Source organism: Nilaparvata lugens, chromosome 3, assembly GCF_014356525.2.
Source record: "Nilaparvata lugens isolate BPH chromosome 3, ASM1435652v1, whole genome shotgun sequence".
NCBI lineage: Eukaryota > Metazoa > Arthropoda > Insecta > Hemiptera > Delphacidae > Nilaparvata > Nilaparvata lugens.
In genome coordinates, this window is record NC_052506.1 from 88,644,498 (window position 1) to 88,657,284 (window position 12,787).

General features: G+C 32.8%; 1 long non-coding RNA gene across 1 annotated transcript in view; it reads right to left on the reverse strand.

The window, feature by feature from the left end:
- Window positions 1-1,119: 1,119 nt before the first annotated feature.
- LOC120350627 overlaps window positions 1,120-12,787 on the reverse strand; it is a 68,386-nt gene continuing 56,718 nt past the window's right edge. The window contains exon 3 of the long non-coding RNA XR_005570953.1: window positions 1,120-1,251. This is a non-coding gene — a long non-coding RNA (uncharacterized LOC120350627). The remainder of the gene's footprint in view (window positions 1,252-12,787) is intronic.

Here is a 12,787-nt window from a genome sequence, read left to right on the forward strand (position 1 = left end):
TTAATCTAACGCACAAGTACCGGTAATCATAAAATACAAGTCTCGACCTCCCTCGTCGCCAAAACATGGTCTGTTGATTTCCATGAATGAATGGATCCAGTGAATCTTGTAATTTGTTAATTCGTATAGCGAATTGCTCATCCACAGTTCGTAGTCCTTTGATCATCGCAGTCTGTTATTTAAACTTTCACTTTTCAGTAATAATGCGGTTTCACTTTCAACTTGAAAACTATCAGTTACAGATTTTCTAGTAGAAGTACTTGTCGTAACTACCTTTGGTCGTTAATCGCCATATTTGGACTTTCCATTTCCTTCATGTCAATCCAAATTATTGAATTCTAAATGCTTAATTTCCCACATTATTCAATCGATGATAACGTTATCAATGAGTGTAATACCGAAATAACGGGAAATTTGCTAATATAGAGAACATTTTTAATCTATTCGTCAATGTAAAATCATGACGATAGGACAATACTGTTTCAAAACTTTATTCGACATCCTATGTCGATTATACCTAGTTGTTAATCATTTTATAATATAATTTTTTCAAGGTAACTGAACTGTAAATTCCTAGTAATTATTTATTAAATATTTAGTACTCGTATACATCAATTCATGATAAAATATTATTTATTCTTCCAAACTTAATGTGATTAACGCCAATATTTGAGATGTATCATAGTTACCTACACTGCTACACTTTTCAAAAGAATATGATGACAACTCAATACTTCAATCAACACAAAATTCAATTTTGTTGATAATAATCATCATTATTATCACCTCTTCATCCTTTACTTTTTGCCTTATTAGCATTAGCACTTGATAATACTACTTCCTATATTTATAAAATAGAATTATAGTACACTTTAAAATTAATAGAAATAATCGAAACCTAACAAGTTCTAATTTATATTCTTTTTCTATTTTATTAATTTCAAAGGGTACTATAATTCTATTTTATAAATACAAGTAGCCCTGAATTCATACATTTTAAGAAGATGTGGTACTTCCTATATATTTTTTCTATTACTTTTCACTACTGTATTATTTGATCATTTCTAATTTATTTAGACATGATCTTATTAATTTTATTTGATGCTCACCTGTGAAAATGCGATGGTTGCCCTGATTCTTTCCCAGATTTCGTAATTTGTGTTTTTCTCCAACCATACTCCATGACTATGAATGCTGATCTTGATCCGCTGCTCTCTCAACTTTCCTTCCTTGATCGGCAGAAACCATACGCTGAAAAATAAAACCAACATCAAAATAACCGTTTGGATTTTAATACTAATGAGTACTAATAAATTGGCTGTACAAGTACAATACCTCGCCATAGTATAAGTATAAATAGAGTCGGCCGGGTTGGTCCAGTCGGGCTGGTCTAGCCTAGTTAGTCTAGTGGAGCGTAACAAACTAGTCTGCTAGCACCGCCTGGTTCGTGGGTTCGAGTCCCGCTGATGACATGAACGTTGATCATCTCTACAATTTACAAACGCACTTTTCATTACCCACGCACAAGCAAAAAGCTCATGTGGGTATCAGCCACTGTAAACAAAATAATAAATACTAATAAGTTGTAGTCGCTCAATCATTGTATAAGATTTGTGCATGAATTTTAATGAATGGATAAACATTCAGACAGTAGGATTTCAAATTAACACCGTCAGTACTTGATTAAACAAGGTCTGTGACCTTACCGAGGCCGACCTTGACTTCATCCTACACCGGTCACCAGCCGGCCGCATCCTTCCCACACGGAGGCCAAGCTGTTAGCATTCGTATGGAAATTAAGCATGTAAATAATAACATTACTATTTGGGAGGAAAAGACCGAGTTTACACGCTAGACTTGCATACAAATACTTATATTTCTCACTTGTTATTGTGGAAGCCGGCAAGTTCTGTTTGGCTAGACTGGACGGAAGCCGAGGAACTTTGTGGGTCAATCTCGGTGTGATCTCGAGCCAAGAGAAAGCGTCATCAAATCATCACAGTATCTAGTCAAGTTGTTCACTTCACTTGTCAAGTCAGTCAATTATAAAATCAAGCAGTTGCAACTTTTTTAATCGGTATAAGAGGATGTACTCGATAGAAGTAGAGACAACTACTTCGATAAATCATACCAATAAACATTGGAGATAGTGTTACAATACCTTCACCATTTATTTTAAGAGCTGAAAAATAATATTCATATCATAAATCATGGAGAGCTTTCTTATAATTGGAAACTTCACAATGTAGGTCTAAACAATATTGTGAACTAGATCCTTATTGAAAGAAAAAGACTAAGATATTGTCAAAAAACCACAGATTTATTGATACCTAGATACAGTATATATATTTCTAAGTATCAATAAATCTGGGGTTTTTTTGACAATTTCTTCGTCTTTTTCATTTAATATGAATAATTACACAATAATTGCGTAGCAGCACAGAGATCCCGGGTTCAAACCCTCTCAATACCAAAAGTTTTTTAACCAGATCACTCCCGTGTTATCGGATGGGCACGTTAAACTGTCGGTCCCGGCTGAAGTATGACAGTCGTAAGGCCCATTGACGGCTTAAATTATATATTCAGGCGGTGGGACCTTCCCGCAAGGGACTCCCCACCAACAAAAGCCATACAAATTTACTTAAATTACACAATATCAACTTCTCAACTACAAAAAAGTGAACTAGATCCTATAAATTCACCAGTCTCTCAACCATATAGTAGTAGGCTATGCCTGAACATTATTACATCGTTACATACAATTCTATTAGTTGTGTCAAAATGTTGTTCAGTTATTGCCTGCACGTATAATCCTCTATAGCTATAGAAATATTTAATACCTAAGTTACAACCAGAGTATAGAATATTACATTCTCTTCTCTGTTTACAAGTAGATAATTCAAGGGAGGCACAATACGTTTTTGATTCATCATCATGCAACTGTATTCTTCCATCTAGGCCAGCACATCTATTGTTCCACATGATTCCTCATGAAGTTATATCAATGAATGAGAGCTCTGAAAAACATGAACAATTTACAGTCAAAATGACAGTATGATTCAGTTCACTGTACACTGAATATGCTGTGTTAACCATACATCTGAACACTTCTGTATCCGGCCGGAGTCTCATCTGCTAGCATCCGGATTCAGTGCATAGAGTGATCTCTAGAGTCGATCGTCTCTCTCTTCCTCATCCTCAGTGTGCTTCCTTCCTTCTCCTCTCCCTTCCTGCTAATGTCTCTGACCCGAATTTACCTGAGCGATGTTGTCGCATCGTTTCCCACACAGCGACCGGCAACAATGAATGCAATGTTTAGATCGATTGCAATGTTGACGATTTGACGTCAATTCACCGCCATCACTCACTGATCACAACAAAAAAGAGCTGAAGAAAAACCTCTACGGTGACCTCTCATTAGACGCTAATAGTGACTGAAAAATCTCTGTCATGAAGGTTAATTGGAAGTTTACTGACTTGCGTCTTTGATTGCTAGAAAAAACATTTTCACTCGACGATGACTTCTTGTCATTTTGATGACGATGTCATGAAAATGTCGACATTACTGAAATTACTTTTGAAGAGTTTGATACCTACATGAGCCCTTGCTATAAAGAACCATTTTCACTAGACAATGATATTTTCTTCATATTTATGGAAATGTCGATATTACTGAAATTACTTGCGTTTGATACTCACACGAGACATTGGCTTGTAAATGAGAGATGAGATGAATTACAGTACTAAAATAGTAACGAATAGGTACTTTCTTCACGAGTCATTGGCTTGTGTATGTGAGATGAGAAGAATTACAGTACTAAAATAGTAACGAATGGGTACTTTCTTATTTTTCTCCTGGTGATACGAAGTTAGGGCGCAGCCGGTACTCTCTCTCACACTGTATCCTCAATGAAGGTGGAGAATATAAGATACGGTTCTATTTGTGTATACAACCAAGAGATAATTTGAAGCTCAAATCAGTCAGGTAGTGATAGAGTTTACCTCAAGCACACACCTACACCAGGGTAACTAAGGGCACGTCACTTATTTGTCAAGTTACAATAATGAAAACAATTTTGTAATCTCACCAGTCATTTGAGTGAGTGATACTGTACTGAACAGTTTATGTTGGGTGATATATGTAAAATAAATAAATAAAATGAGAAATCTCTCTAACCGCTGAGTCAACCATTTTCTCAAAATGGTTCTTCTTTCAAAGGAGAGATACGGTAATAGTTCTGCATAAAACTTGTGCTCCAGCTCCACTAATGAGATAGATTATTTCGGACAGTTATTTTGATGTTATTTTGAAATCACCTATCCAAGGGGGGTCCTGAACGCTCTTATACATATGCTCTTATACGAACAACTACAATACTTCTCAATAAATACGGAGCTTTACAAAATCATGAATTTTGAATACGATACCGTTGTTTCTACAATAATAATAATAATAATAACACTGAGGGTGATGCCCACATAAGCTCTTAGGCTTGTGCGTGAGTAATGAGTGAGAGGGATGATGATGAGAGATGAAGACAAGCTGACAAGATGACAAGATCTATTTGTTAATTTTATGTTTCAAACTTGCGTATATATTCAGAATTGTGAAAATTGTCTAACATGAGTTTCTGATGGTTAAAATGACCTTTATCAATCAGGTAGGTACTAAATAGTATCAGCTAAACTATTAGACGAGATTGAAGATAGAGATGCATTCATGTAAATTCATTTTATATTTTATTTTTCGAATCATGAGAGGCGAGAATTGCAATCTTATAAATGGGATTTAATCATGATTTTTGAGTTTCATCCTGCCAATCATCATTGGAGATTCTCAATTTCTAAAGTAGCCTCATAAATCATTATCTATATCAGTAGCTCTTTAGAATTATATTTAGATGACCAATTGATTTTTTCAATGTTGTATTATCATTCCTTGAATTTGATCTGCAAATCATAATTCTAAAAAGTCTTCAAAAAATCAATTTTAAAACATTGTAAAGTCTTTCAAGTCTATATTTGAAAACTGATTGCTGGCACATATTTCTTTATTTATTCTAAACACAAAGTGATGCTATAGAAAGCTATCACAACTCAAAAGCTTTAAAAAAAGACTGCACGCAGATGGGCGTCTATCTTGAGGATGATTTATGAGATATCTATTGAGAGAAGGTAAATGAGAGATGACCTAATTCTCATTTAGTATTCTCAATCCTTTACTGATAATTTTGTGTCTGTCCTTGAGAGAATATTTGTTAACTATCCTGAGGAGCCAAAGTTGATTTATGGAGATATTTGACAGGCAATTAATTCATGTATGATTCTCAAAATTGGATAGCATCCATTTATTTATTCGATTCATAGTAAAATGTCGGTCAATTTAGATACTAATCTTGATGGGATGTATTCTCTTGGAAAGTTTCCTGGAACTTTTAAATCATGTGAGACGAACGAAAGAAATTTTATAAATGGAAACAACTTCGAGATTAATACAGACGTGAATTCATTTCCGAGATCAGTGGATATATTTGAGGATTGAACTAAGTTCCGATATTACCCAGCTCTAATTTATTTTGTATTCGATAAAAAGTTTTACAGGAGAATAGTAATCTTCCTCAACTAATTCCGTAACTGATTTGCACTATTGGTTTATACCTGTTCTTAAAAATCACTGCTCATTTTAACAATGTTTCTAGGTTTCTCTGGAAAGTCTTCATAGCCTCATTTGGACTCCAGTAAAGAAAAAATATTATGTATGTAAAAACCATGCCCATAGATGATAACCTGCTTGAACTATCTATTGATTCCTATACATACCCCTAACAGGAGTTTCTACATATTAATACGTTATTTAAGGGTGTGCAAAGGCTGAAAATAAATTTTCTACTCATGATTTTTTTCAAAGTTTTTCGATTTGTATATCATTAAGCTATCAAAATGAAAAAGTTTTCTCAGGAAAACATTTTTTCCGATCATTACCTTTTTGAGATATGAGTGCCTGAAGTTTGAATTTTTGGAACAGAACATTTCAAATTCGGTAAGATATAAATCCATGAGATTTAGAGGATGGATTCTTCATGGTGTTGTTGATGTAGTAAAACAAAAATTTTCTGAAAATATCAAATTTGGAATAATTTCTTCAATTTACCAAAAATAACTCAACAAAAATTTATTCTTAGTAAATTGAATAACTATCTTAAAAATTGATATTTCAGAAAATTTTTGTTTTACTAGTTCAACAATACCATGAAGAATCTATCCTCTAAATCTCATGGATTTATCTCATACCAAATTTGAAATGTTCCGTCCCAAAAATTTAAACTTTAGGCGCTCATATCTCAAAAAGTAATGATCGGAAAAAAATGTTTTTCTGATAAAACTTTTTCATTTTGATTGCTTAATGATATACAAATCAAAAAACTTTGAAAAATATCACAAGTAGAAAGTTTATTTTTAGCCTTTGCACAGCCTTAAAGTTTTCTTCTAACAAGCTTAAAGCCATTAATAACTATTGATAATTTGAAAAATCGTTTTTTTTCCATTTTCAGAGTGGCTGATTAACCTATATGCAGTATGCATTGACATTTATCGAAAGTTTGTTGTTTGTATGTATTTTACTATAACATTACTATAAGTTTTTGTATTCGAACTTCAACTTCATATCCGTCATTTTTATGATGATCACATTCAACTTATAATTCCATGATATCTTTGAATGAGACTACAAAGGATAATGGGGTGTAACTTAGTAGGTGAAGAAATGCAATCCCGATTCTTAATTTAGAATTTAAGAAGCTCCAAGTCAAGGAAGTAACTTCCGTCATTTCCTAAGCTTAGAATACCTTAACGGTACTAGCTGACAGATTTGTTCAAATCGACATCCACAATCTATTTCATCCACATATTTTTCCAGTTCACACATCAAGGACTCAACAGACTCATCAAGTTTACAAAACTACTTCCTTTGAATCTCTACTCAGAAGTTCACTTATTTGTAGTTTGTTAGCCTATATAACATTAATCCCAGATTAAGGCCCGCCGCAAAGTAGACCCACGAAAAGAAACCCACGCCGTGTGATGTTTTGTAAACCATTGCTAAGCTTCTCCAGACATCTGTGTAATGATAATACATGCAATGAATAATTCACTTGTCAGCTGATTGATTATGAATAATTCTATAGCAATGGTTTATAATTATTCATAATCAATTGGATTATTCATTGATTGTATTATCATTACACAGATGTCTGGAGAAGCTTAGCAATGGTTTACAAAACATCCCACGACGTGGGTTGCTTTTCGTGGATTAGCGTGGGTCTACTTTGCGGCGGGCCTAAATCCTGTTTATCCAGTAAATATATGAATGTATTATGGTCTTTCTTGGATTTTGAAAGAACATTTTGAGTTATAACATTGAATATAGCTCTCGCTGTTCATATCAGAATCAGATAATTTCTTAAGTATGACATTCATTCATAAAATTCAAAAATAGCATCATTCAAAATACAGTTTTAATAATTGATTTTTCGAATAGCATTTTTTCTTTTTTAAATCAGTACATCAACTACGAAATTTACAAACATTATACTTTATAGTATATATACGGTTCGGTTAAATGGAGCAAGACAATGTGAGAAAAAAATGCAATTTTATTTGGGCTTGTTCCAGAGGCTGAGTGCCAAGAATGCTTCGAACTGTCGATCAAAGAAATGCCTATTGTTCTTCCTGATTTTTTTGTTGATACAGATAACAATTTGATATTTGCAGTATGAGAGTGATTTGAACATTGGCTGAATTAATTTTTTCAAGCTTTCGTTTGTCTAATAAAAGGTGCTACCATGATAGACCTAATGGTCAAAGATCAAATAGACCTACTATGATATCATAATTTGATTAATTTATTATGATAAACTAAACACATTTATATCACATTCTATTTAAGAAAATGCAGCAAGCAAAACGGTTCCACAGTAATGATCGAGAGATTAAATATGACGTCAGTCTGCTACGCTGCGACCTACTATAGTTTGCTACTATAATCATTCAGGAATAAGAGTCCTCCAGTTATTCTCTATTCATAGGATAAGGATTCATAACTACTAAGGTAACTACTAGCATCTTCTCAACAAACCACAATAACTGTAATGCATATGAACAACTATTAGTTGAAAAACATGCTGATTGGCTAAAAAATACTATGAAACAACTATAGTAGGTCTAAATCTAAAATATTCAACTTGTGAGTCTGTTGGACTGGGGAACTCGCTCATGAACTATTGTACTGATTCGAAATCTACAAATTATATGGGAATCAATAGAACCGTATATTTCACCAAGTATGAGTATAAGTCAGTATCAAAATTCAAAATAGCTGAAATTGAATGTTGGCGCAAAAATGACAGGCAGTCTGTGTGAACTCCCGAAAGACAAATCAGCAGTCAGCTGGATGATAATTTTTTTCTTATGCACTTTCGAAGTTATCGTTTCATCCTCAGAAAGGACGAAGAAGTGAGTCAATTAGGCCTACATTGGCCAACGAACTCTATCTCTATATCAGTTCAAAGAAATTTTTTTAAAACCTTGTAAATATGAAGTTAATTGATGAACCCAATAAAGAATAATCGCCGAACAAACAAATGGACAACGACTTGAGCCCTTCATGATCAGTAAGGACTCAGTATGATCGGTCAATTATTTTCTTGACAGAAAAATTATTACATAATAGTTTTCAAAAATGATGCTGATATATTCTATAAACTGTTCTATTGAAATCTTTGGTTGGAATCAATTATTTATTTATTTATTAATTTACAATATTTCATACGACTTTTTTATGATTGTTTTCCTCTTATGGTTATCGAGTCTATCTATACCATAAACAATACATAGGCCTAGTTATATTGAGAGCCTATACATATTTTGTCTGAAAAAGAACGAATAAGTCGGTAAATTTTGTTGTCCAACGAACATGATCAGTTAAAAAGGTTCGAAGAATATGTGTTAAAAATTTGAAGCTGATTGATCAAATCGTTCGAAGGTGTTTGTAGAACATACAGACTGATAGTCATTCATATGAAAGGCAATAAAAAAAAATCATTCATCATTTATCATGATAACAATTTTGGCCTGAGTCAAGAGAAGGATCTCGCTAATGTTTCTTCAATTAACAGTTTTCAATTAAACAGAGAAAAAATCAAATTTAGTTGACTAATATAAATAAATAGCAGAACTTTAATTACTCATGATGGAGAATCTGACCTATATGTAAAAAGTTAGAGTGAGACCCCACTATAAATCATCAATTGAGATTCATTGAGGTTGAGACACAAAGATCCCATATTCCATGAATGGAGAACTGCAAAAAGTAAGCTTCATAAGCGATGATATTGGATGAAGAAGAGTGTGTCTGTATTTGCCAATACAGGGTCAATGAAGGGAATTGTCATTGCGACCTTAGAGTCTTGACCTTTGACAGTCTGTCACAGTAAGACCAATTCCAAACTGTTTCTAGCAAATAGTAGAGTTCTAAATATGCCGCCCAACTCTACAGTTTCATTCGTTAAAGAACTGAGTGTCACTTGGAAAGTTATTGGTTAATTGAAGGTTTTTGATGATCTAGCCAAGTGAACTAGAATTTAGACGAAGTCTGTGCTTAAGATTATGAATGCATTTATAAATTTCAATTTCAATTTATTAAAACACACAAAACAAAATGATAAAGAATTACAAAACAAATAAAATACAATGAAAAGCTACAGATATAAAAAAACATATCCAAATTGAAAAATACGTTAAATTGTTAGTCTAGTTACATTAAAAAGTTAATCTATAACTTTTCATTTATTTCATTTATATTTTTTTTCATACAATAAGTACATTATCAAAATGATAGGGAGAGGAAAAATAAGGTAACCTTGTGCTATTCCTCTTCCAAATTTAAATAACACACAGTCCGAAATAGGTTAAGTCTTGTAGTTCTTCAATTCACAAAATTTTCAGTCCTCAAGTATTTTCACATAGTATATTATCAAATTTAGATGCTTCAAAACTAAACATAGAAGAAATATTTCTCATTATTATAACTAAAATACGAAATATTTACATTATTCCTTTTATATTTTAATATTTAATATTTCCTTTTAGATATATGTATGTGTTGAAAGTTCTATCCCTGTTTTATAAAATGAGTGGGGATAGATATTTGATGGGAAATATTGGACAAGACAGTTTGGTTATACGGCAAACTACACGAATTCTGGTGAGACTTCCCAAACCCAACTGTACCACCTTTCAAAGATGTTTCATTTTTCTGGGACGAAAATTCTACAATATCCTTCCTGAGGAAAAAAGGAAGCTGAAAATTTGCAAACAATTCATCCGTAAAACGAAATGTTGGCTATGGCTTCATTCACCTTTGGAAATTGAAAACTTCTTCAGAGTGGTAAGCTAAGTAAATAAATTGTCATAAAACCTGAACATTTTTCTTCTTCTTCTCTCTTCTGTCTTAAATTCTCTTTCCTGCCTTAAAATACCTATTGGTCGGTTTGTAGGTGGTGGCTTCCTCCCTACTGTTCACATGAAGTTTATATCACTATGAGATATATGTAATAAGGGGAATGCTCTGATGTGTCAATTGTCGAATATTGATGACTGTGTGTATGTGTCTTATCTTGTTCGTATGTCCCATTATTCAAACTCCTATTCACGGACAAGGGCTTCGCGGAAGCTCTTTTGTGAATAGTATTTTTGTTTGCATCGGTTCATTTCCATCATCAGTTACATCATTCCAAAATGTTGATATGAGTTGTGTACTTATAAGTCTAAAGTTAATTTCTATTGTATTATTGATACATTATGATATAGTGCCAAATTAACCTTTCAGAAGTGCATAGTATCTTTAAATTGTTAGTTATAGTTATCTGATGAGATGTGTTTTATTTTGTTGTATTGCTGATGTGAACAATAAAACTTGAAACTTGAAACATATAAATATATATACTATAATCATAGTTGAAAATTAACTATAATTAAAGTTAATCTATAACTATTACTCGTTAATGAACTCGTTAGATTAGTTAATCATAACTTGTTTGCTCATCGATTCCGGATTTCCATTCAGTTTTCCATTCACAAAAATATGAATTATACATAGAATTTTATGAAACTACTTTCTACTCCATCTTCTACAATGATATGAAAGTGTCTTATTGGATATGTTGTCAGAAGTGATAGCAGAATGTGTTTGTTACAAGGCGCATCTTTCACTTTTTGGATGTTCAGCATGTATGAAAGTATCGCCACACATTTGCATAGCTTACAAGTTACATCAATCGCCTTTCATCAAGTTTATCAGTTGACACTTTCTCACGTATTTTATTCGAAAACCTTTCTCATCAAAATATAGCGTACAAAAATGAGTGGTCTTTGCAGAAAATAATAATATCTCTTGTAAGAGGGGAGAGAGAGTGTGTAAGAGTGCGAGAGAGAGATTGAAGGAGAAAGAAAGAGAGAGATAATGGAAATGACAGGGAGAGAGATTGAAAGCGATGAGGAAAAGGAAAGAGAGGAGACGTTGAAAGTCGAATTAAAAAATAACATAATGCGTTTGGTATTTAGAATCGAGTGAAAACGTCTGTGACTTGTTTTTATGGCAAATTGAGAGATGCTCCAGCCTCCTACCAACATCGTTCCACTTATGTGTCTACAGGGAAAGATCAGATCTACAGAGGCTCTCGATTTTGAAGTGCAAACACGTTGAACTGGTGTTGCTTATTATCGAATAAATATGCCGCTGGCTCCGTGAGACAGGCTTTTCAGACACTGATGTCTTGGATGATACACGCATCCCGCAAATGTCAGAAGGAACCTAGGTATGTGAAGGCAATTAATGTCTTTCATCGATCAAAATTTCAACGAGTCACTCATTAGCACGTGGAACTTATCTGATGTGTAAATCGTACTTTTATCAAGATGTTAGCTACAATCAAGAATCAAACATTCAAATCAGAATAAATATGTATTAAATCTATTTTCATTGACAATTGAGAATCGATATAGTATGAATAATAATTATTGTTATTATATGAACCACAATAATACCACAAACTTAAGCACCTAGCAGTATTGATGGTCCTGCTCAACAAGCGATGACCATTCCAGCAAGAGTAATCAAGCGTTTCAATATCAAATAAAATGTTTTCAATTGATTACTCTTGATAAATATTAATAAAATGATCAGTGGCCAGTTATAAATCTACTCTTGATATTTTCTTATAAAATCTGATATAATTTTATATAGAATCTAATTTAATCTATGATTTTAATGCGATATGATTTGTCTAATAACACATTTAGAAGAAATACAAATAGGATTGACATCCTGATTCTAATTACAAATTCAAATTGAAGAGATCATGCATTCGACAGTAATCTGATAGAAACATTATTGATAACAAAAAGAGGATTAATTTCATATTTTTTTAATAAGCAATTGATGATTTAGCTTCCTGAATATATCCTACAAGTTTTCAAGTTCCATTATATTATTTCTGGAGCATCAATCCTTTAGATAATAACCGATAATTCATTCTTTATTGATTGTTGATTGCTTTGCTTATGATTGCTATCAAACGTATTTCATCACTGGAACTCAGTTATTTGCTAGGATAATAAATACACAACCAGAAAACAAAGATGGAAAAGAATGAAGGGATAAGGATGAAAAACATGTCATCCTTTTGTCAGCTTATACTCGTATCAAACACTTGAATTCAACTTCATAAAT